This window comes from Protopterus annectens, chromosome 2.part0 (genome assembly GCF_019279795.1).
Source record: "Protopterus annectens isolate FY-2018-M chromosome 2.part0, PAN1.0, whole genome shotgun sequence".
Lineage (NCBI taxonomy): Eukaryota > Metazoa > Chordata > Ceratodontiformes > Protopteridae > Protopterus > Protopterus annectens.
In genome coordinates, this window is record NC_056728.1 from 1,164,574,846 (window position 1) to 1,164,600,917 (window position 26,072).

Here is a 26,072-nt window from a genome sequence, read left to right on the forward strand (position 1 = left end):
ATAAAGGAGCTGAGGTGGATTTTACCATGAAGGGAGCAGCACTCCAGTGACTGAAGGTATGTGACACTAGGGAAGGTGAGAGATAGGTGCTTATTGTTGAGATGTGGTTTGCTGAACACACGTTTTCTCCTATATGTTATGGCTTTCCAATGGTGCTTCGCTGAAAGTGACTATGACTATGCAGAAGATGGAAGATACAGGTGGCAACAAAGACTGAAAATCAGCAGGGTAAAAGGCAGTTGCTAGGTGTGATGAAAAGAGACAGGACAGTGGTTGTGAGTACACAGTGATTGAAGACAAGACTTATTAGGTTAATTGCCTATATAAATGGGGGGGGACTTAATTATGCATAACAGCATACTGCTGCAGGATGCCAGAAATTTTTTTCAGTGTTTGTGTTAGAAAACAGCTAGCAGACTTAAAATAAAGAATTTGGAACTGAGGATTGTGATAGAATGGATAGGCAGTTTTTGAAAATAAATATTTTGTGGTGCCAAGATTTTCAGAAATGATATACAGAAGGCCTACTGACTTTGGCAACTCTCATGTATTTTCAAAATGACTTGTACGGTGAATACTGTTTCTGAATTGCATATAACTTTAAACAGTTATTTCATTTATTGAAAAATATTCTTGAAGTCTGAGCTGAATGTTGGTGTTTTGTAATGGAAGGAGGAATACTAAATGCATGACACAATATGTGGTGTATGTTTTACTAGATGGGAGTGGATGAAAAGGTTATGGGATTTATTGGGAGTATAAAGAGATCCTCTTAAATGTTAAATCACTAAAGGCTTAATGTGAGCAAAACAGTTTTGATGTAAAGAGATATAATTGTGTAAATGATTAGGGTTTATGAAATTTTAAGTATACTGAGTAAAAGCGTACTGAATATAAATTACTGTGAGATCTGGGTGTGGCTTGGATAACAGTAGCAATGACAGATGGAAAAGGAGAAGGTATAATGTGGGATTGGGTCGGAAAGTGGAATGAAATGGGTGGTGCTGTGGAGATGATTAAAAGGCACTCTGGGGACTTTACTGATGAATAGTGAAGGAAAGGGGGGGTAGCAAAAAGTGTGGGATAGAGTGGAAAGGAACGTATGTACAGGAGGGAGGAGAAGGATAGAGAGAGTGTTACACAGTGGATGGAAGGAGGTTGGAGTGACCAAAGGGAGATGGATTATGATAGATGTGACTGATAGCACCTGGCACATTTCCCTGTCAGGGGAAGCATAGGTGGGGCATTTCTACCCAAATGACTACAAAATCTAGCTCCAGTGGGGCAGCAGGGGAATACAGAAGAGGTATGAAGAATAAAGTTAAGGAGATGGAATGGGGAGACAGATAATCCAATAAAGAGAAAAAGGGTATTAGCTAGGACAATGGAAAGATTAGATGTGGTTATGGTGCATAAAATGAAGTTGACGAGAAGGGCAATGGGTGAAATAAAAAAAAAGAGCATGATTCATTGGTTAGGGCTTAGCTGTATAAGAGGCAGCAGGGAGGTGAAATTATTGGTTAAGGATGCAGAGAGGCAGAGGAAGCAAAAAATATTGGAATGTGAGGACAGTAGATTGGTACAGGTTAAGTGAGAGAGGGAAGGTAGGAAAGTGGTATTTGTTTTGTTTTATGGTCTCTGCTGGGATAGGAAGGAAGTATTGCATGAATTTTTGAAAGGGACAGGGAATTAGAAAGGAATTACATATGACAGTGTCAGGAGAATTTCATTATGGTTTTGGACCCAGAAGTAGATAGGTTGTTTGGAGCTATAATATTTCACAAAGCATGTCAGGGGTGCTTAGGAGTGAGATTAATGCCTTCAGGTTGGTAGATGTATATAGAGAGGAGAAAAAAGGATATGGGGTATACACTTTCCAGGAATTACAAGAATCACACAAGCAGTTCAGAGTGTTGGTGGAAGAGAGATGGTAAGAGAGATATAAGAGATTATGCTGACAAAAAAGAACTGTCGGATCACACAATGGTTATGGTGAGGAGAAGATGGGATGAAAAAGAACTAATGGGGTGGAGTGGAACTCAGAGCATTGGAAAGAGGGAGGAAGATTAGAAACCTGAGGAAAAAGGATGAAAGTGTGGCAGGACTGAATAAGAGAGGTAGTTGATATTTTTGAGAAGAATATAAGAATTGTGAAAGATCAGTTAATGAATCTAGAAGAAACTAAGACCAAAATGGAGTTCGTATGGGGGGGGGGTGCAAATGAAGAGTGTTGGGTGATGCAGATATTAAGTTGTTTAACTGAAAAATTTAGGATAAAAATAAAATGCGTGGATAGCTGAGCTTAAAAGGAGGAAGGGAGAAGGCTAGAGTTAGTTGTCTGGATATTAGGGAAAAGGTTTGGGTTGTATGAAAAAATGAATGCACGTAAGGAAAATGAGATTGGGGTGTGGGAAAGAAATATATTGGACACGGGGAAAATTAAAGTTATGAGGAGAGTGATTGGGGTAGAGGAGGTGCTAGATGCCATCAAACGTTTGAAAGGGAGGAAAGTGGGTCACCTAGATGGGTATTCTGTTGATTTTTACAAATCAATAGGGATGCATTTAAAGGACGGTATAATTAGGATGTTAAATGACATTCTGTGGAGGAAACAGATGCCAAGTTCAATGCACATGGCCATGATTGTGGTATAGTATAAAGGAAAGGTGGATAAGAAAGATCCGACAACTTATAGGCACATTTCACTGTTTAACAAGGATGCAAAGACATTTTCTAGGGTGTTAACTGCTAGATAAAATGATGTTTTACCAAAGACTATAGGAGAGGAGCAAGTGACCTTTGCAAAAGGTCTGTCTTCAGTGTACCATTGGAGGACACCGCTAGATTTTATGGGGTGAGTGATGAAGGAAAGGAACAAAAGGAGCAGGTGTTATACTGACTGATAGTGAAATCAGCGTTGATAGTATACATTGTAAATATATGTCTGGAATACTGAAGTATGTAATGAGAGAAGTTACAAGGCTGAATAGTGTAAAGACATTATATAAGTTTATGGGTGTGAAAATCATGGCAAATATGAGAAGGTTATGAGTGAAAGAGATGCAAGGCTATAGATATATATATTACTGTATATTATATTATATTATATTATATTATATTATATTATATTATATTATATTATAAAGATATAACATCGCTTATATATTTCTGCTTGCTCATATCTCTATCTTGCCTTTTAATCTCCACTATCTTCGGCTCTCTCCTCCCTCACTGTTAGTCCATGTAATAGCATCCCACTTTAAAGACCACTACTACATGCATATTTTTTCCTTAAGAAACAAGTTGGTTTTCTGTTCTACCCTCCTACTCTGCTAAACTCTGCTAGTTGTGCATATTATAAGAGCATTCTGTTTTAGCTGTCCCTCCCTATAAGCACCTCACCTCAAGCTATCTTTTGCAAGTTTTAATACATAAAATAATGATAGTGGTTACTGATAGTTTTTTTTTGGCTGATTTCTGCTGTCTCTTGAAGTCCGCTCATCCTGTTCCATTCACTCTCGCTCTGCTTTGGTTCACTCCACTCCCCTTCCCTACCCCCATTCACACCCACCGCCCACTTACCTTACATTTATGTTCTCTACACCAAACCTCTTCCTGTTAACTCACACCACTCAGCTATATCCACCAATAACAATCCTCACTGCTTTCCCACTTATACCATAACCTCCTCCCTCCTAGTCTCACAAAATATATCTCTCCTCTCCCTGTAACTTCCTACTCTACTTCTATCTCCAATAACCCTACTACATATACACAGCTCCCCTGCTCCTTACTATCCTCATTTGTACTTACTCTTACCAATCTTTAAACATTCACTCCTTATCTCTGGCTCACAGCTCATTTCTCTTCATGCTCTGTGCATATCTTTTTACTTCTCTTCCTCCTTTCTTTATCAACCTCTTACCACATTGTACTTTCTTATCAAAAGCCACCACCTAGTCTCTCCATCACTCACATTAACATCACCACCCTCCACTCACATTTAATCTATCTCTCTATAATTTCTCACTTTCACGCCTTTACAAGATCAACATTTTTCCTAACATCTCTCTCGCCTCTACTCTGAAGTTAAAAGCATCTGCAATTACAGACTTCTTCACACATCTTATTACTTTCATAGATACACTTCTCCTGGACAGGGACATTCATTCCAACCCAGGGCCACCTGTCACTACCTCTCACAACCACTTAACACACACCTCATGTCCCTATTTATCATCCCCTCCCCCTCTCCTTCTCCTAAAACATTAAGTATCTTCTCTTTAAATCTTCAAAGCTTTGTAAATAAAATCATGTAAGTGCACTCCTGGATTGCTAAAACTCCACCCCCCATATCCTAACCCTGTCAGAAACCTGGTTAAAACCACACATTACAAACACTGAAATCTTACCCCCCAGGTTATAACATCTTTTGTTCTGACAGAATCAAAAAAGGGGTGGAGGCATTGCCATCTTCTACTCTGACCAACTTAATCTCTCCCCATTTCTATACCCAGCTTTGAGACTGCTGAACTTCTTATTTTAAACTGTCACCTAAACTCACATAAAAAACATTGCCATTGCTTCTATCTATATATTCCCCTAGGGAACAATATTCCTATCCTTGAGAGCATACTTTCATGGATCTCTCAAAATGTAACCTACGAAACCGTCATCCTTGGTGATGAAAACATTGACTGGACTAAACTTACAACTATATCTCTTTATCTTAGCACCAAGCTTCATGGCTTCTTCCAACTCATCACCTCCCCTACTCGCACTAACAAACACTCCATTACTGGCCTTTCCCTAGACTGGATCTTCACCTCAGATCCCAACCTTTATCATAACTCTGAGACACTTCCCAACTCTTTAAGTGACCATTTTCTTCCCTATATCCAAAGATACTCCCTGCACCTACCCAAACTCTAAACTGTGTAGCATAAACTGGTCTTTCCTTCATCATCTCCCTCTCAAGTGAGGCTGTTAAATCATTCAATCAGATCTTCCTTGACATATTAATTCACTAGCACCTACCAGAAAAATCAGAATAAAATCTACCTTTGTCCCTTGGCTCACTAAATATACCCACTCCATTGTGCATAAAAGAGATAGTGGCTGGAAAGCCTGGGTCAAAAACAAATTCCCTTCTGTATTTCAAAAGTACAAAGAGCTCAGTCACCTTTCAAAAAGCTAGTTAACAATGATAAGAAGAACTTCTTCTCCTCCACCCAATCAAACCTGTAGAATAATAAAAAAATAAATAAATCTGGACAACGATTAATAAACTTCTTTATCCTGACAACCCTACTACACCCAACCCCTTCCCCCATAACACTGCAACTGAAACAGCCACTGTCCTAAACAACTACTTCATAGACACAATCCAAAAACTAACTCAGAATAACACTTTCTCTATCCCTACTTCATCTCCCAACAAAACATCTCCAAATAGCTTCTCATTTAAACCAGTTTCCAATGCTTACATCAAATCTCTCTTGCTCAAACTCAAAACTTGCTTCCCCTCTGCTGATAAACTACCTTTTTGCCTTCTCAGAATTGCTGCAGAGTCTATTGCCTACCCTGTCTCTGTACTCATAAATAAATCCATTACTGAAGCCTGTTTTCCTGACATATGGAAATCCTTCTTTACAATCTGACTACACAAGGGCGGCAACTCCACCGATCCTTCTAACTACAGACCCATTGCCATTTTGTCCCCTATCTCCAAAATTCTACATACCCAGTTACTCAAACACCTAATAAACAATAACCTGCTAACCTCCACCCAACATGGTTTCAGGCCCCATGACAGTACATCCACTGCATTTCTTTTTTTCACCCAAACAGTAGCAGTGGCCCGTGATAACAACATGTTCATTCCCTGCTTATTTCTCAATATCTCAAAAGCTGTTTCTCATTCTAAACTTCTAAATAAACTCTCAGGCCTTAACCTCTCCAGCTCCTCAGTAAACTGGTTCTACAGCTACCTCTATAACAGGCAACAATCTGTTAATTGGCAAACTATCTTCTCCCCCTTCCTTCCAGTCAACACAGGAGTTCCTCAAGGATCAATCCTGGGCTTCCTCTTGTTCAATATCTTCACAAACAAACTACATTCTGCTTGCAAACTTTCTACTTTATTACACTACGTCAATGACGCCACTCATCTCAACTGCCCATAGTATTCCTAACCTTTTAACACTCACTCAGGACACCTTCTCATCTGTAGAAACATGGCTGTCTGATAATCAGCTAGTACTAAATCCTAAAAAAAAAAAAAACTCTTTCTCTTCCTTCCTAGAACACTGGCACAACACAAATCCTCCTTTCTGATCACCTCCTCAACAATAGTGTCATTAAAGCTAAACTTCATACCAAACTACTTGTCACCATAATTAATGATGAACTAAAATTCAACCTACTCATCCAACAATGTATTTAAAAAACCCACCAGAAACTTGGACTACTGTCTTTACAGAAATCAAAAATTCGTTACACCTACCTCTGAAGTTTTTCTGGCTCAGTCACACCTCTTACCATTTCTACTTTATGCTGGCCCTGTCCTTACAAACATTCAATCCACTGTTTTGTCCAAACTTGACCAAATGTACAATAAAATAGCCAGATTTGCCACAAGCCTTCCTTACAGCTCTCATGACTATCTCGCTCTAAAGAAGCTTCAATGGCCTGAATTCTCTCATCAACTATTTCCTCAATTACAGATCACACATTCTGTTCTCTATAGTCCCTCTTCCTGCTCTTCCCTCTCCAACCTAGTATCTTACTACACCCCCCTCTGGCATGTCAGCATGACTGACAAACATCTTCTAGAGATCTATAAACCCAAAAAGAACATTGGAAAGTCCCTTTACAAGTACTCAGTAGCACACATTTGGAACACACTCCCCCTTAGCATAAGAAATATCTCTCAACTACACCAGTTTAAAAAAGAGTTAAAACACTATCTCCAAAATACCTGGTCCTGCCCATGCCAAGCCCCCACTTGACATCTCTGTACTCTCTACCTCCCTTTTTGTCTTACTCCTCTTCAATTCTATTACAAATATCTCCTTCTATTTCTTTTTTTTTTTTTGTTAAATAACTAGTTTTACCTTTTACTACACTGTATATTTTTGTAATGGGAAATTTCATTGGATTTCTGAGTTATTGTGCTTTTGTAAGTAGACTGGAGCTTGTCTCCATAGGTTATGGGAATGTACTCTGGACCATTATGTTATTGTATTTTTACTGCATGTTTGTAAGTAGATTGGAGCTTTTCTCCTTGGGTCTCCACTGAAAATGGGCCCTTGGCTCAGTTGGACCAACCTGGTTAACAAATGTCAAATAAACAAATATAAAATAAAATAAAGGGTAAGATATCTCATGTTCTTAGATTTGTTTTTAGTGTTGATTGAAAGTTTAATGCAAAGGTTGAGATGGGAATTGGGAGAGACAAGTAGCAGTGGAATACATCTGTTTTGCTGCATGACGCTATTAGAGGATGTGAAAGGCACTTTCCAAGTAAATTAGATGTGTTTAGGAAAAATATAGAGGAAATGGGATTATAGTTTCATCCTTAAAAGTTACTGCTGGTGAGGGCAGAGAAAGGGATGGATCGATAGTTGGATGCTCCTTGCAGAAGGGGACAGAAAGCTATTTATAGGTTCATAGGTATGTACTAGGCTAATGGACCTGGGTCTTTACAAACCTAACCATAGGATTACCCTGGCATCGTGGCACACGACCTTAGTTCCCAGTGCCTCTGTCGAGTAGAGCCACTGGAGTTATCCCCGGGGTGAATTTTCCCATCCACTCATCAAGATTTCTCTTGAAGAGGGTCAGTGAGATGCTCTGCTTGACATGTATGGGAAGTCTAATCCATTGCATGGGCAGTCTCTGGGTTATGAACCTGCCCCTCCAGTACATTCTGTTGATTGTGGTAATGAGATTGAGGTCTCTGGAGCATGTGGTGTGGAGGGATTGAGATTTCTTTAGCTGTAGCATTTCTAACAGAGCTGGGTCAGACTTGGCTTTGTAAGTCAAGCAGAGATCGCCTCTAAGTAGGTGATATGAGACAGAGAATAGTTGGTGTTTTTGATTCTGTCCATATAGGACAAGTGTTTAAGGCCTAGGATCCTCTTTGTGAGGTACTTTTGCAGGCTCTCCAGTTGTTGCAGGTGTCTAGTGAGGTACATGCCAAATGGAGCATTGTGCTCGATGATTGGCCTAATGAGGGAAGAGTAGAGGGAGACAATGAACTCTTTCTTCCTTGCACCTTAGGGTTGAAAGGCAAACACCTTAACCACTGTGCCACTTGGCCTCATAGGTTTCTGGATGCAAAACCCTTAGTAATTAGATATGCCACATAGAAGGACTTTCTGACCACAGTGACAATGTGGTGATCAAAAGAGAGGTTGCTGTCAACCTGTGTTCTCAGATATCTTATAACACCTTCTGTGTTCAGTGGACTACCATTAATGTGGTAATTCATGGGAACTAGGTTTTTCCCAATGGGGATGACAACACATTTTTTGGCATTGAGCCAAACCAGTCGGTCACAGTGAGGCCATACTGTAGGATGTCAACATCACTTGGGGAGTTAATAATAGCTCCCAACTTGCAATCGTCTGCGAACTTTGTCAGCCAGAGTCCCTTCTTGTTGGCCTGGACTTCAGAGAAATAGATACCAAACAGGAGAGGACCCAGGACTGAACCCTGTGGGACTCCACTCATGACTAGTCGGCAGTCTGACTTGGAGTCAGCTACTTTCACACTGTGGGTTCTACCTGTGAGCCAGTTTGCAACCCACCTAGTGATATAGGGGTTGATGCCTAGCTTAGTAAGTTTTTCTATGATTCCTGAGTGGGGAATGGTATCAAAAGCCTTGGCCAGATCAAGGTAGGCTGTATGAACCACCTTGCCTTCATCCACAACTCTGGTGAATGACTCAAAAAAGTCGACCAAGTTGAGCAGGCATGATCTGCCCTTCACAAAACCAAACTGTGTGGGATCCAGAGTTTGGAGCTTCCCTATATCCTTGTTTATTAGGTGCATGATGATGCATTCTATAGCTTTGCATATCAGACTTGTCAGGCTAATGGGTTGATAGTTCCCAGGGTCTGTATTCACTCCTCCTTTGTGGATTTACAGATAGTAAAGTATATCAGTGAAAATGATTAGGAAGAATCAAGAGAGAAGGTTTGGGAAATGTTTGATGGGTAGTTGAATAAATTAGGTATTTTGAAAGACAGGGTTAAGGTGGACATGAACGTACTATTACAGCATGTTATACATTTAGTCAGACACATTAGGTTGAGTCTGTAGGATAAGAAGGTAGGAAAAATTCAAAAAGTTTGCAGTACTTTATGTGGAGAGGGAGAAGAGATTGATTAAGGAAAGGATGAGGGCAGAGAAAGAAGGTGAAATATGCCTGATTTTGGATTAAAAGTAGTGGCAGTTAATATTAGGAAAAAGGTTACAAGGGAATGAGCACAGGAATCTGAGGTAGGTGAGAAGAAGAGAATAAACATTTGCGGGGGGATTCAACAGCTAGAAGGGCATTCCTAGTTAGGACATAAATTAGTAGAGTGAGAGGCGGTATGGAGATGGGAGATTTATCACTGAGGAGTTTGTGGATATTGGGTATAGCTACCATAACTGGGAGGCAGGAAAGGGTGAGATTGTCAAGGATGAGGACATCTTAAGATGGAAAGAAGAAGGGGAAACATTTGAATACTTTGGGCATTGAGGTGGTAAAACATGATTTGGGTTGGGATGTGAAGAATGGTTATTTTACTGGAGGTTAGTAGAAAAGATAAAAATAGATATTTAAAAAGGGAAGGATTGGGAAAGGAAGATAAACTTGAATGAGGAGTAAGGTATATAGGGAGTAAGTGGAAAAGATAAATAAGAGTTGATCTTTAGATAGTTCACTATTAGATCATGAGATGAGGTGAACGTTTTTCTGTTGGAATGGTAAATCATCTGACAATAATACTCCTTTAATTCTAGGTAAACATTTACATCACTTCCTCTTGCAAGCATCTGTATATTGTCCAGCACATGGAGTGAAAAAATGTTTAAAGTTGCTACATATTTTATAAACTACTGTAAGCATCTACAAACCTCGAATATTGCTTTATTAACATAACTGCCTGAAGCTATAATGTATTCACAGAGGCTCACAAAAATATTCTCAACAAAAATGTAACACACTGCTATTTATTTAGCAACTTCATACTAATACCCCCCATATTTTTAACTATTTTCAGAAACTACCATTACCTATTACTATGTCATGAGTTTTACTCATATCAATCCTAAACAAAACAGCACAAAAATACATTGGAAGACATTACTTTAACAGCCAATATATACATTAAACTCGGATTATTTGTCTCAAGCCCAGATACTTACTGGAAAGTCAATCTAATGACAAAAGAGAGCACATACTCAAACTACTGTACAGCTACAACAAATATTTAACAATCATTCCTAGATCTCCTAAGCTTTAGTAATATAGAAACAAACCCAGGGACCTCCATCTCTAAGCAATCTCCCAAAATACCCACAACCATGGAACTTGGAATTCTATTCAAGGACTAGAAATAACTTGTCTAAATGCAAAAAATGCATGCAGCAAGCTTCCTGACATTCACCTATGGTTAGATTATGACTGACCTGACATTCTGGCCAGAATAGAAACACAATTAAAGCCAAAAATTACAGCTAAAGGAATATTACCACCTGTTTATATTATACTTCAAACGGATAGATGTTGGGGGGGGGGCGGAGGAATAGCAGTACTATGTTCTAACTACTAGAAATGAGAACTAACTATATGACTGCACTTACATTTAGCAAAGCTGAAACACTGTTAATTATTCTTAAAAGAAGTACCCACCTATCTCGACACATAGCAATAGTTTGTATACCACTCAGTTAAGGCAACACTCATACCACAACTACAGAAGATATCGAAGATGCCTTCTCCTGGTTAACTTTCACCTTAAAATACAATATTATTATACTAGGAGACTTCAGCATTGACTGAAATACAACCAACCCAGCAAAAGTATAGCTTACGCTTAACATTACGGATTAATGCTCCTCATTACCACTCTAAGTTAATAGATAAAATAAAAAGGAAAATAAAATGCATTAGATCAGATATTAACAACAAAATAGGGCCACATTGCACAATCAGGTTTACTGCCTGACACAAAAAAGTGATCACCATCCCACATATGCCATCTAGAATTTCACAAAGACATATTATTTGCATTTGGGGTTCAAAAATTTAACACACTTTCAGTGAAATGCAAAACAAAAGCTACACCTGTCAAACCTTTTCAAGTAAATCATAACAAAGGTATGTTCTCATTTGACCTAATGCCAGCTGAAACCATTAAAATGCTCAATAGACTAAAAACATCTACTGTAGCACCTTAAAAATTACCCCCTAAATGCCCAGAGTTTGCTGTTATCTCTATTGCATACCATATTTATTTTCTAATAAATTAATCTGTTAAGGAGTTATTATGTTTTTATGCAATAGAATCAATTTTAATATTGTTCCACTGCACAAAAGAGACACCAACTTAGATAATATTGTTCCGCTACACAAAGGAGACACATCCCTAGATAATATTGTTCCACCATACAAAGGAGGCACCTCCCTGGATCTCAGCAATTATAGATTAATACCAATATTACCCTCTTTCTCAACATGCTAGAAAGATACATACATTAACAACTTCCAACATACCTGAATATTAACAATTTATTCTCCTCCACATAACATGCATTTAGATCTGGACTCAACACTTAAATGGCATTAGTATCTTTACTTAACATAATTAACCAAAGATAAAATCAGGAAAAACTAGTAACATCCTTTTTCCTGCACCTATCCAAAGCTTTTGATACTGTATCACAACCATTATTCATAACTAGATTAGTTAAGCTTGAAATTAAGCACTCTGCATTAAAATACTTTGAAAAGTAGGCCACTTCCCTAGAACAGAGCGTTTACTGACAAAACATCTACTTCTCCTTCCTTTCCATAACAGTAATTGTAATCCAAGGATCAGTCTGAGGCTCACTTCTATTTTCCTATTTAACATCTTCATAAATGAAATGTAAACATCAGCAGAAGAATACTACCTTATACAATACATAGATTATTCCACTCTAGTGTGCTACACACTCCCTGTTACCCAGCTTCAACAATAACTTGGAAACTTCTTCTTGCATCTTTAAAACTGGAACATACAGTATTACTAAATGCCAGAAAACAAAGTGGATACTTTTTATTCCCAATACTAAAAAAGGAAACAAAATGAGATGATAAGGACTCCACAAACAACCCACCCCACACACAGAGCGCGTAACTCAAACTAAACTAAGCTACATGGAGTCATTATAGACCAAAAATCTAAAATTTGACCAACACATCAACCATTTAACTGAAAAGCTGAACAAATACTTGGATTACTATGCAAAGTCAAAACATACTTTACAGATTATAGAATATGCTCACTATACCCGGTTTGCCATTGCTGAATCCCTTCCTCTACACTCCCTCCTCTACACCCCAACTATCTTAAAATATAACAATTCCACCGTATTTATAACAGATGCAACAAATCCACCTTATTTTATAACAGATGCAACAAATCTACCTTCTTTTATAACAGATGCAACAAATCCACCTTATTTGTAATAGATGCAACAAATCCACCTAATTTTATGAGATGCAACAAATCTGCCTTATTTTATAACAGATGCAACAAATCCAGCTTATTTATAACGTGCAAGAAATCTACCTTATTTATAACAGATGCAACAAATCCACCTTATTTTATAATAGATGCAACAAATCCCTTATTTTATAACAGACCTATAACAAAACAACTACATTTATCAAAAATGTGCAAAGCAGAACTTAGTATTATATTGCCTTAAAGTCAAACTAGATAAACTATATAATAGTCTAGTCTTCACCCAACTTAAAATGATTCATTATACCCTACATAAACCTGATAGGTGTCATACCATAAATATCCTAATTCAAATATATTCCCACCTGGATAATTCAGATCTGAGGAGCATAACTTATTATGTATTCAGAAATCAAACAATCACCATGGAAAGTCCCTATTTTCTATCTATGTAACAAAATAATGAAATTCAGGACTGAATGACTTATCAGAAAAGAACCCAACCAAAATTATTCCAATCACAACTAAAGAGCTGTCTAATAACCAAATGGCCTTGCTAATATGCAATACCACATTGATTTCACTAAAACATTATTAAATGTATACTTCAAAAACTCCTCAAATTTTATAAAAGTTATATATGCTATATCTTGATGTAAGTATTGTATATTGTTACTTTGTTCATTACCCAAAACTCAGTCGCTTGTGTCTGCCTTTCCTGCATATGTGTCTTCAGAGTAGACTTTCTCTCTCTCTCTGTCTTTCCTTTGTTTATACTACTATAGCCCATAACTAGCAAATCTTATTTACTATCTACATCCAACTAATATTTCCCCTTCACTAATTGCTATTTTACTTCATCAGACTAATTCCAATGTCTATCTCATTTTTTTTAACCTTTTATATGTAACTAATTTTTAAGATCAGAGAATGCTAAAGGAATTACCTTAGAATGTCATAATAAACAAAACGTATTATATATAGTCTCAATCTAATGACTATTAGTGATCATCCGTGGAATACTTCTGTACATGCAAATTCCTGTAAGTATGTTTTGTTAGTCTTTCCCTAATGTTTTATCAGTATTTTGTTGACTATTCAGGTGTGTGTGTGTGTGTGTGTGTGTGTGTGTGTGTGTGTGTGTGTGTGTGTGTGTGTGTGTGTGTGTGTGTGTGTGTGTGTGTGTGTGTGTGTGTGTGTGTGTGTGTGTGTGTGTGTGTGTATGTGTGTGTGTGTGTGTGTGTGTGTGTGTGTGTGTGTGTGTGCGTGTGTGTATGTGTGTGTGTGTGTGTGTGTGTGTGTGTGTGTGTGTGTGTGTGTGTGTGTGTGTGTGTGTGTGTGTGTGTGTGTGTGTGTGTGTGTGTGTGTTTGCTGTTTTGTTAATCTTTTTGAACTTTATCTCCCTGGGCCTCCACAGAGAATGGAGAATAGCCCAGCTAGACTATCCTAGTAAACAAAATCAAGCAAATAAATAAATAAATACATAAAGAAATAAATACATTCATACATGTTTAATATACATAAGAACATACATACATGCATGCTTACATACATGCAAAATATCAAAGAGTTCTTATAGAAAACATTCAATGTGCTTCTCTTTCTAATGTCATAAAGGTCCTCATAAGTTCTGTCTTGAAATTTGTTTATGATTACTCCAACACTAAAAATGTTGTTGATATTTTTTTTACTTTTTCATGTGAATAAGAATAACAATATTTAGGTACAACTGAGTAATAAAAAGTCAATCATGTTTTATTTTTTAAAAGATAGTCATTCTATTGAATTGATGGGAATCTGTGGTTGTTAACAGGTCCACCAAAACCGTGTCTGAGAATTCTGTAGTAGAAATGAAGATGGGCGGATATTAATCAGTGGAGTCATGCAGCTCCCCCTCCATTTGTAAGTACATGCCCATTTTATCTATGTGCATGCATTCTCTAAGCAGCAATCCGACTCCTGGGAATAATAAGATGCATAAAAAAATTGTTAATACTGCGTAGCAATGAAAGCAAGTCATTTACATTAATGGGGCATCAGATACAGAATATCTGTTTTTGTTATGTGACAATTTTTTTACAATGGAGATGTGACTGGTAGTTTCTGAATTACTGCTAATGAAATAATATTTAAGATATTTTGCAACAAACTGTTTTCCTGCTTCAGTAAATTAGGATACTGCTGTCTGTGTACATGCAATGTGTTTGCTGTGTTAAATTAACACCAACTGTTGCCTGTAAGGCAGTATCAGAGTTGTGTTAGCTGCATTCTTCATGTATCTATGGTACGCATTGGAAGTGCAGTAAAAAACATTTGTTTTCTCTCTCCATCTCTCTCTTTCTCTCTTTCTGCAATGGCAGTGTTACATTTGTCAGTCACTATGAAAAGCAATGGCTGTACAGACGAAAATAATAGAATGATTTTAATACATAGCATGTACAAAAAAAGAAACATTTGGTTTTATTGTAAAACCTGATAGGACATTGTGTTGTCCCGCATTATAATACTGCAGCATAAATGCCTTGTCAGCGGTATACTGTCAGCTTATATGATAGCAGAGTACTATTGGTGGGTTCTAAGGGTACCTTTGTTATGTATTCAGGGTAAAATAAAACAAACTCATCCATATCTGGCACCAGTGTTACATATGACAGTCACCATAAAATGAAAGAACAACAGAGAAGACACCAAAAGAGATACATATCTGAAAAGAAAACAAGTGGGTTTATAAGGCCTCATAGTGTATTATATTGTTCCTGTGCGATTCAAATGTAATTTACTTGTAGTTTCATTTGGTGTGACTCTTCTTCTTTGATGTGTCACTCTAATTTATTTCTTTCTGCCTGCTCCATTTTTGTTTTCTGCATACCTGTTAGTGATATAGTTTTGCCTGTCTTATTTATAGTAAAGTTTATATCAGATGATAGGTACATACAATAGGAAGTATACTACTTTTATATTTAAAAGCTTATAAAAGTTTATAAAATAAATGTTTTTCTCATTTTGTGTGGACATATTTTCTAATTAGTTACTTTGAAAAATTAGACCAGCGTTATACACGGCATAAGGGTTAGTTAAAGATTTAATACAATAACTTGACTATAGTGGTGTCTTACCATTAAACAAAAGTACTGTAGTGTAAGTATCTTGTCCTAATGGTGTATGCTTATCAAGGTGCCACTTATTTCTTTTAGATATTCAAATGCAGAAAGTTTTGCAAGATAGTTCTAATTAACTGTTTTTGTGTTTTCTTGATTTATTTCAATTTGCCATCCTGCATGTGTCTAGTTACTTATGCATGGTATTAGAAGGCAGCATGTGTTCTACAGATACTCAAGCCCCAGCGGCTCATATTCCAGGAACTCAGAGCCAAGACTTGAATGGCTGTAATTGCGTCTGACCACTGACCAGCTGCTCTCGCACGAACTCAAATGTGAATTCAATGACGCAGCTGTCACACCATCTGTTCACATTCTAAGAGGCAGATGTAAGTGACTGCTTGTCAAGGATCAGATAAAAGGGGAAGGGGAGCCAGGATTGTGCTTTTAGGTTTAGAGAGGGGGACAAGGAGTGAAGTAGGGACTTTAGGGTTAGGGAAGGGGTCAGGGATTTTATGTTTAGGGAGTGATAGTGGATGGGAGGGGGAAGGGAATTTTAGTTTTAGGTTTAGGGAGAGGAAAGGGAAACTGTAGATTTTGGGAGTGATAGCGGCTTAAGGGTTAGAGAAGAGGATGGGGATTGTAGGTTTAGGGAGCTATAGGGAATGGAAGGGGGGAATGGGATTTTTAGGGTTATGGAGCCATCTGGAATGGGAGGGGAAAGCGTTTAGCACTGGGTGGGAGTTTTTAGAGTTATGATAAGGGTTCTGGTAGGGATAATTAACATTACAGGAAATGAGTTAATGGGACTTAGAGCTCATGCCCACATAAGTGAGTGACAGCACTGCATTACTTATACCGTGCACTTTTCAATATACCATTATGCTCATTTGAAGACTGCTAGAAAGTGTATATATATATATATTTTTTACTTTTAGTCTCTTGGTTTTGTTTAATTGTTTATTTATTTTTCTTTATATACATTTAGTCATTTGTACAAAGTAGTAGACAGCGTCACTCATAATATGGATAATGGTGCTGCATGAAGTGTAGTGTATTTTTGCAATATACTTAAAGTTGCCACTGCTTTTTTAATTTGTTCACCTGCAGAAAGATGTGTAAGATAATACTAAATTAACTATAGTGTCTTTTTTATTATTCTTTTAATTAATATTTTATTTTGCTTTTTCCCTTTATTTATTTTTGTGCCAGTGTTATACCAGTGTTTATACTACAGTTTTGTGATTAAAAAATAATATACTTCAGCAGTGCTTGATTTTAAAATGAAAACACTTTATTACAGTTGTATCTTGTCTGACACTAATCTTTTTCAGTTTTTTCAGATCATCCTCATTATTGTCAGTAAACATTTCTCTGAATTACATAGTAATGAAATCCTGGACTGGCAGTAGAAAAAACAAGTATTGCCATACCATTTTCGATAGTTGTTTATATAGAAGACTTTTTAGCTTCTAAAATGTATTGGAAGGTTGTAGCATCTAACAATGCATTAGTAATAGTCACCGTCTTAATTATGAGGTTAGGCAAACTTCTAAAGGGCAGTCTATGACAGTTGTGAAGTAGCAACTAAAACAAGAAAAGTCAGTGAATTGTATCAACAGGGGTTATACACCTAAGATGTTGGATGTTACAAAGGCGCAGGTTCTCACATTGCAGAACAGATAGAAAATAGTTCTGCTACAAGTGCTCAAAAAACATTGTCTCAAAGCCAGGGACTCAAGCTTCTTGTAGCACATGTACACTGACACACCTTACTCGACACATTATTCCAGTTCCAGTGAGGTAAGTGCAACAGCTATAGCGGAGAAGCAGAAGGAAGAGTTTTAGGGTTAGGGATGGACAGGTAGATTTTAGGGATACTGAGTGAAAAGGGACTTTTAGGTTTGCAGAGTGGTAAGGGAGTTTTAAGATTAGAAAGGGATCAGAGAATTTAGGTTTGGAGGGGAATAGAGTTTTAGATTTAGGGAGTGATTGGAAACTTTAGGGTTAGGAAAAGGTAGTGGAGTTTTTACATAAGGGACCGAGCACTCACTTTGGGAACTGGATGGAAGTTTTAGGATTAAGGTTAGGGTTCTGATAGGCTATACAGTTTTATGTGATTAGGTGTTGGAAGAGCTATGTAGTTAAAGGAGATCAGGCTAGTGGTAGTTACACAACTCACTTTTTTTCAACAAAGTGTATCACAAGCTACTAATTATACAAGCACCTGTACAGCGTCATCTTTATCTATTTTGAGTTCTGCTAAAGGGACTCAAAGTTTATGATTTGTTACTATATACAACACAGCCAGTAAGCAGATTGTGAATATTACTAAGAAAAAACAGCCTTTTTTATTACCAAACACACAAGTAGCTAAAATAGTGCATGAGCTACACAAATCTACATATAGACATACACAAACCATTTAAAATCTTTAAATGCAGAGTCAGAATAAGCCAATCAGTCAAGAAGTTGTAACTGAACATTTAAATAACATCCCATATTCTAAGTTCAAATACTGGGTGTACTGACATAGTTGTATAAAATGCATAAATAGCTTAAATCGATCGTACTGTCAGTCAAGTAGCAATAAACAAACTGAAATACCTCCAGGTTATGCATAGCTTAGATAAGCTTAGAAACAGTAACAATGTAAAGAAAATATAGTATGCAACATATCTAATTGTAGATTCATCTAGTCACCCAGTTAAACAATCATTTGAATAAGTTTAGCAGTAAATGTTGGTCTTGAGAACAGCAAGGAGGTTGGGTATCAGCAAAAACAGTGATTCAATATGGAGGATCTGAAGGTGAAAATTTTAAAGTAATACATGATTACCACACCTGAATGATTATTAGTTTGTGTAAATATGTTTCTTACTACCTACTGCTTAGTTTTTTGTACTGCCAGTCCAGCATTTCGGTAGACATTACTAACAAAATTATGCTCACACCCAAATAAAAGTCTGGAAACAGCCAATAAATGATTTCCTTAGTTATGTAGTTCAAAGGTTAAAGGTTATTTGAATTTGTTTTCAGACTTCTTAATGAACTCCCCCCCCCAACACACACACATAGGCACACACACATTTAGGTACCTATGCACACATGCATACATCAAGACCCTTGATTCCCTAACTATCCCCTTAGAGTGACCACCTAGGCAGACACATACTCACACATATACCCATTCAGGCACCCATGTGGTCATGCGCAAAGACACACACACACACATAAACACACACTCACACATTCAGGCAACCATGTACACAAGTGCACACATACATATACATAAGAATTCATTCAGCTTCATTCATGCCTCTATTGAGACACACACACGCATGCAAAAACACACACTCACATGTTCCGGCAACCATGTATGCAAGTGCACACACACATTTACATAAGCATTCATTCAGCTTCATTCATGCCTCCATGGAGACACACACACACACACACACACACACACACACACACACACACACACACACACACACACACACACACACACACACACACACACACACACACACACACACACACACACACACACACACACACACACACACACACACACACACACAAATACATGCACTAATCCCCTCTCATCCCATCCCTGAACCTACCTGCACCATGGCTGTTTCCATTGGAGTGAATGGCTGGCCACCATCTTTTGACAGAATTCATTTTTTCTTCCTACAGTGGTAATTTATACAGATTTCCTTAATTGCTTGACTGCATAAATTGTGAGTTTCAGGCATTTCAGAGGGAAAGCACATGGCTAGTTAGCATTAGCTACTGCCCCATATTGCTACATGTCAAGTCCTGTACCAGCGGGAATATACAGTTTTTGATGCAAAAAAACTGTGTTGTTTTTGCATTTTATTTTGTTGATAAGGAGAGAACCTTGATTTTTTTCCCCCTCAAAGCTGAAAATCTCTGCCATGACATGAAAAAGGACTGAACCCACAATGTCTCACTGTCTACATTAATGCACAGGCTACAGCATAGCTCTCAACCTTCCATCTGCAATATGAGGAACACTAGTCTTTTAATGTGGAACGAATGGGCAAAATGTGGAACATATACTAATGGCTTACTAACAACTTCAACCAGGAAGGTCATAGGATGGTTAAATATGCTGGCTTTACATACAAAGAATATCTTCTAATGAATTAATATGATTTATTTTAATTTACCATGAATATCAGTTAAAAAATTCCTAACATTAAATGTGTGACAGACCCTTTCAATGTGGAACTTTGAGGAACATGATTTTTTTTAAGACCGCAAATGAGGTACGTTCCTCGTAATGAGGTACACTCCAGAAATGTGGACTACAGTACTTTCACCATGCTAAGTGGATCTGTAGCAGTTTATTACTTCCACAGATTGCCAACAAATTCCTGCAGATGGAACAAGTGTGAACATGAAGTAGTGAAATCACAATGTAAGTAAGAGGCTGCTACAATAAAAATGTAAGCTGTTTTGCTTATCCATAATGCTTGGTAGTTGCACCTAAATCATTGCCCAATACCTACCATGACATCATTCTGTGGGTGTAGTTATTGACAAAATCTGAGTAAACTGTGGAACTAAAAAAATCTGTCGGCACACTATCATCTTATTTTTTTACAAAATCACTTGCACCTTTAACATCAGAAGTATAATGAGAAATCAGTTGTAAAACAAAGATGCTTCTGAAAGTGCCATACGCTTTAAGCAATATAACTACTCTGTTATATTTGTCTTGTTATCAATTATTGCAATATTTTAAACACCAAATCATAAAATTAAGACTATTCCAATGATATACTAACTCCTACCACAAACAAATGGTTGGAATAAGATAATTAGTCATGGTGTTAAATGAACATTTAAACAGTAGTCCCCTTTATAAATTCAAATACTCTTATGTAGTGATATAATTTCTGTCAAATCTAAAAATGCATAGATACTTAAAATTATGTAGTCATTCAAGCAACTGTAAATGTACTTCAATATCTCTATAGTATGCATAGATCATATGATATTGCTTACTTAATCAGTTGAACAATTGTCAAATGTTGGCCTTTAGAATGGCAAAAGGGGAAAATAACAGTACACTATGGTTAGAAAAATAGTAGCCAATCAGGGAGGTTTAATCTGCTAGCCCATGGGTAGATAATATTCAAGATGGTGCTTGGTACTCCCATGAAGTGCACACAAAAGTGGCACCATGCTATGAACGTAAACAATATAAAGCAAAGCAAAAGCAAGTAACAGTCACTTCAGCCCAACCCAAAAACAAACTAAAGAACAACCAGTTTACCTCCATGCAAAGAAACTCAGTCAAGCAGACTTTGTTTCTAACTGCACCAAGTAAGTAAAACAATGCTTTATAATTAAACAATATTATTAATAACCATTTAATAAGTTTAACAAAACCTGTACAATCACACCTGCAGAATCATTGTTTTGCGTCTATAAAAGCAATTTACTGAAGAAAATGTCCTCAGATCAAGATTTTAATAGGTTACGAATAACTTAAGTTATACACTTAGGTGTGCTATTGCATTGCTTACAATGAATAAAAAAGAAACTGTTTTAGCAGTAAATAGCCAATAACTAATTATCTTATTTATAGGTTAGCTGAAGTTGATTCAACTTCTTACTGAACTCTGCTTGGCTGGATGGGTTAACAGCCTTCTCATGTTGTTCAGTTTCATTAAAATTTCAGATTCAAAACTGCCCTCAAAAAAATTATTTTGCCTAACTAGTAGGATGGTCTGTCTAGCCATTTGTTTGGAGGGCACAAATAGGGACACACTTAAACAACAAACTAAACAACTATAGGTTTATTAATAAATCCTGATCTTGAGAAATGCAAAAGCTTGGAAATGTTTTTATATGCCCCTGTTTCAGGATACATTTTGGAAAGATGGTAATGCACTTGCAAAGATCTGAAAAAAAGAATTCTGTTTAGAGAGCCATGAAGTTGTTGAGAAATTTCCCCTATCATAGAACAGAAGTCATGTACTGAGGCCACTTCAGTTTGATTCTATGGATGTCTGATCCTGACTGAACCCTTTAATGTTCACTACTGGATTTAGGAGTACATTATATCTCAATTGCTCAGGGTGTGTTTTAAATATATTCCACTAATGGATTTTTCTACACTAAGATTGGGTAGAGTCTTATTACAGATGGACTGTCATCATACTGGACAGACCTCTGCCTGAACTTCTTCCAGCCATCTGGCTATTGATTAGAACCTCCATTACTGTGTACCAGTTTTCTTTGCTTCAAAGAATATTGGCTGTAGTTTGAAGGTGCCCAAACTCACCTCAGAGCTGCAGTAGAATCATATATTAAAAGATTATTCTGGGATAAACAAAATTTCACTGGAATTTATTAATACTTTTGCTCAGAGTCTTAACTTCAGACTATTTTTCTTTTATTGAAGTGGTATATGCAATATCTAAAACTTTTAGGAGCACTGCTTTCTCTATGTAAGGCAGGATCACTTGAACAGAATGTAATTTAATGAAAACTGATAGAAAACACACGACCCATACAGCACACCTGCAGAGATTGAAATAAGTGTTTTTGTCCCGGCCCCCCTATAAATAAACCACACCACACACATAAAGCCATTTGATGACCTTTATTGAATATTATCACATAATGAACTTTAGGCACACAAAACAACATCAATTATCTTCATCAACAACGATCCCCAGTGCAGCGTAACTACTCACCCTAGGCAATTATACCTCAGGGCAGTGTACCTGCTCACCCTGATACCTCCTCCACCAGGGCAGCATACCTGCTTGCCCACCACAATTAATAGGCAGTGTACCTGCTCACCTCCTGACCAAACAACCATTAACCAATGAATAACCACCTTCCTTACAGGGGGAACAGAAGAGGACAATCCTGTCCCTCTTCTCTGCCTTAAACAACCCAAAATTCTTCCATCCAAATCAAAACGGGAGGGTGGGAGGGCCACCAACTCACGCCAAAATGTACCTTCTTCCCCTAAGTCTTACCACTTAAGCCTACTAGGAGTCCCTCCCTCCCTCCTCTTACATCACTTCCTTTAACTTCTCCAATTCCCTTTAACTCTTTCATCCTACCATCACACTAACTAACCTACATGCAAAGCCTCCCATTAATCTCTAATCTATATCCCTCCTTTACTCTTTTCTCATGAGACTGGGACAAAATAGTTTGTCCCAAACTACATTTGCGTACAGCTAAATTGCTGTGTACACTTACGCATTTTATACACTATGCTGAATTGGGTCTTGTGTTATATAGTTATCTGTGAATTGTTGTACTATGCAATAATCATTGCAGAGCAACAAAGTAGAATCATCCTAAAGAAAATGTTGCATAGTGTTTTCACAATATGCCTTGGTAAAGACTCTGAGTAGTGGGGACACCAACAGTTCATAGGCTCATAGGTTCATAGGTTGGTACTAGGCTATCAGCCCTAGGGCCTATACAAGCCTAGCCATAACAATTCCCTGGCTATTTCTTCCCACACTATTTACTTCCCTGGACCCCTGTCTAGCAGGGCGACTGATGTGATCCCCGGGGTGAATTTCATTTCTCCCATCCAATCGTCAAGGTTCCTTTTGAAGAGGACCAAAGAGGCACTCTGCTTGACATGTATGGGCAATCTATTCCAGAGTCTGGGGAGTCTCTGGGTCAGGAACCTATCCCTCCAGCATGTTTTGTTTATTGTGATGACAAGGTTTAGATCCCTGGAGCGTGTGGCTCTGAGGGATTGGGATTTCTTTAAGTGTAACATGTCCAACAGCTCTGGGTTTGACATGGCCTTGTATGTTAAGCAAAGATCGCCTCTGAGTAGACGATATGCAACAGAGTATAGCTGGAGTTTTTTAAGGCAGTCAGCAAAGGGCATCTGCTTTAGGCCTGTGATTCTTTTAGTGAGGTATTTCTGTGGCCTTTCCAGTTGTTGCAGATGTCTTGAGAGGTACATACCAAACGGGGCATTGTATTCTATAATGGGTCTAATGAGGGATGAGTACAGTGGGACAATGACCTCCTTTTTTCTGGATGAAAAGCCCTTAGTGATGAGGTGTGCCACATAGAAGTATTTCCTGACTGTTGTGGCGATGTGGTTATCGAAGGTGAGACCACTGTCCACGTATGTTCCTAAGTCTCTTATCAAACTTTCGGTGTTTAGTGTACTGCCACCTATATGGTAATTCACGGATGCATGTTTTTTCCCACAGGGGATAACTATACATTTCTTGGCATTGAGCTTGAGCCCATGGCTCTGGCACCAAGCATCTGTTTCTGTAACGCCCTTTTGTAGAGTATCCACATCATTTGGGGATTCAATAATGGCTCCCAGTTTGCAGTCATCTGCAAACTTTGTTATCCAAAGTCCCTTAGTGTTGGCCTGTACTTCAGAGAAGTAGATGCCAAACAAGAGCGGTCCCAGGACTGAACCCTGAGGTACTCCACTTGTCACTTGTCTGGAGTTGGATTTGGAGTCGGCTACTTTTACAGTGTGGGTTCTATCAGTAAGCCAGTTAGCAACCCATTGGGTGACGTAGGGATTAATACCCAGCTTAGTAAGTTTATCTATGATTCCAGAGTGGGGGGTGGTGTCAAAGGCCTTGGCAAGGTCTAGATAGGCTGTGTGGACCACCTTAACCTTGTCCATGGCTCTGGAGACTGATTCGAAGAAGTCAGTCAAGTTCAGGAGACAAGATCGGCCCTTCACGAACCCAAACTGGGTGGGGTCCAGTGTTTGAAGGTTGCCAATGTCTTTGTTTATAAGTTCCATGATAATACGCTCCATGGCCTTGCAGATAAGGCTTGTCAGACTGATGGGACGGTAGTTTCCGGGATCCAAGGTGGATTCCCCCCTTGTGGAGTGGGATAACTGTAGCTGTGCGCCACTCAGTGTGCACGAAACCTGAGGTGAGGCTATGACTAAACATGACACTTAGGTGAGGTGCCAGTTCATATTGTAGTTCATGTAGTACACAGCCCGGGATGTCATCTGATCCCATGGATGCTGTATTCTTAGCTTTGGAGAGTGTGTTTTTTTACCTGTGTGGCCGTTATTACCAGAATTTGGCAATCTTCCGATATTGAGATGGGCCATTTAGGGGGTGAGAGGGGGGTGAAGTTGGCAAAAAATCGATTTGCCAGGATATTGGCAATATCCTTGGGATCAGTATATTTAATGCCATTCTGTTTTAGTTCAGAGCAGATCTGAGCATTGCCATTTAGATTCTTGACATAGTTATAGAATGCCTTGTTGTTGTCTTTGGAATCTTTGGCAATTTTATTTTCGTAACTAGCTTTGGAGGATTTTATGAGGGATCTCAGTTTCTTACTGAGGCTGGTAAGGAAGTTTTTTGCATCCAGGGATTTTCCTCTTTTCTGCAACAGTTTCTTCCTTTTGTTGTAAAGTTTGTTTATGGCAGGGGACCACCAGATTGGCTTCTTTTTTTGGATGAGAGCATCTTGGTTCTATTTGGGATGGCACGATTTATGCATGAGTGGATGTGCTCGTACAGTGCCTTAGTGTAGGATTCAGCAGTTGAACTTTCAGCTCCTGCCTGCATGGGTGTCATGAAGTTTGTCACTTCTGACTTGAGTAGCATGAAGTTGGCTTTGGAGATGTTTTTTATGGAGGTTTCCGTACTGGGGGGTGGGATGTGGATGTTAAGGGTGATTAGCTTATGGTCAGACGTGACTAACGAGGGGGTGACCATAGGTGTGGAGCATCGATTTCCCATGTTGGTAATGACCAGGTCTAGGATATTGGAGCCCCTGGTGGGACTATGGATTAGTTGATCCAGGGCGTTGGAATTTATGAATTCCAAGAACCGTTGGGCAAAGGTGTTGGTACATGAGTAGCTTTCCCAGTTACTGGCAGAGTAGTTAAAATCACCCAGTATTAGGGTGTTTGGTTCTATCTTAATATTTTCCAGTATGTTTAGAAAGGTGTAGTGAAAATCTTGGGGTATGGTGGGGGATCTGTAGCAAGCTACAATTTGGATTGCAGTCTTACCTAGTGTTAGTTGCACCTGGAGAATTTCAGACGCATTGTGTTGGGCAACTAGCCTGGTGGTGTGAATATCCTTGGTGAATATTGACACTCCTCCACCTTTAGTGTTTCAGTCCTGCTTTGGTGGCCGAAAAGTGTGGTAAGAGTTGTAGCCTGGTATTGCAGGGGTGCTCTCTGGAACCTTGAACCAGGTCTCAGTTACTGCAC

The 26,072-nt window shown here is 38.2% G+C and overlaps 1 long non-coding RNA gene across 1 annotated transcript in view; it reads left to right on the plus strand.

The window, feature by feature from the left end:
• LOC122793400 overlaps positions 1-26,072 on the plus strand; it is an 805,254-nt gene that overhangs the window by 552,849 nt on the left and 226,333 nt on the right. The window contains exon 2 of the long non-coding RNA XR_006363476.1: positions 14,539-14,627. This is a non-coding gene — a long non-coding RNA (uncharacterized LOC122793400). The remainder of the gene's footprint in view (positions 1-14,538; positions 14,628-26,072) is intronic.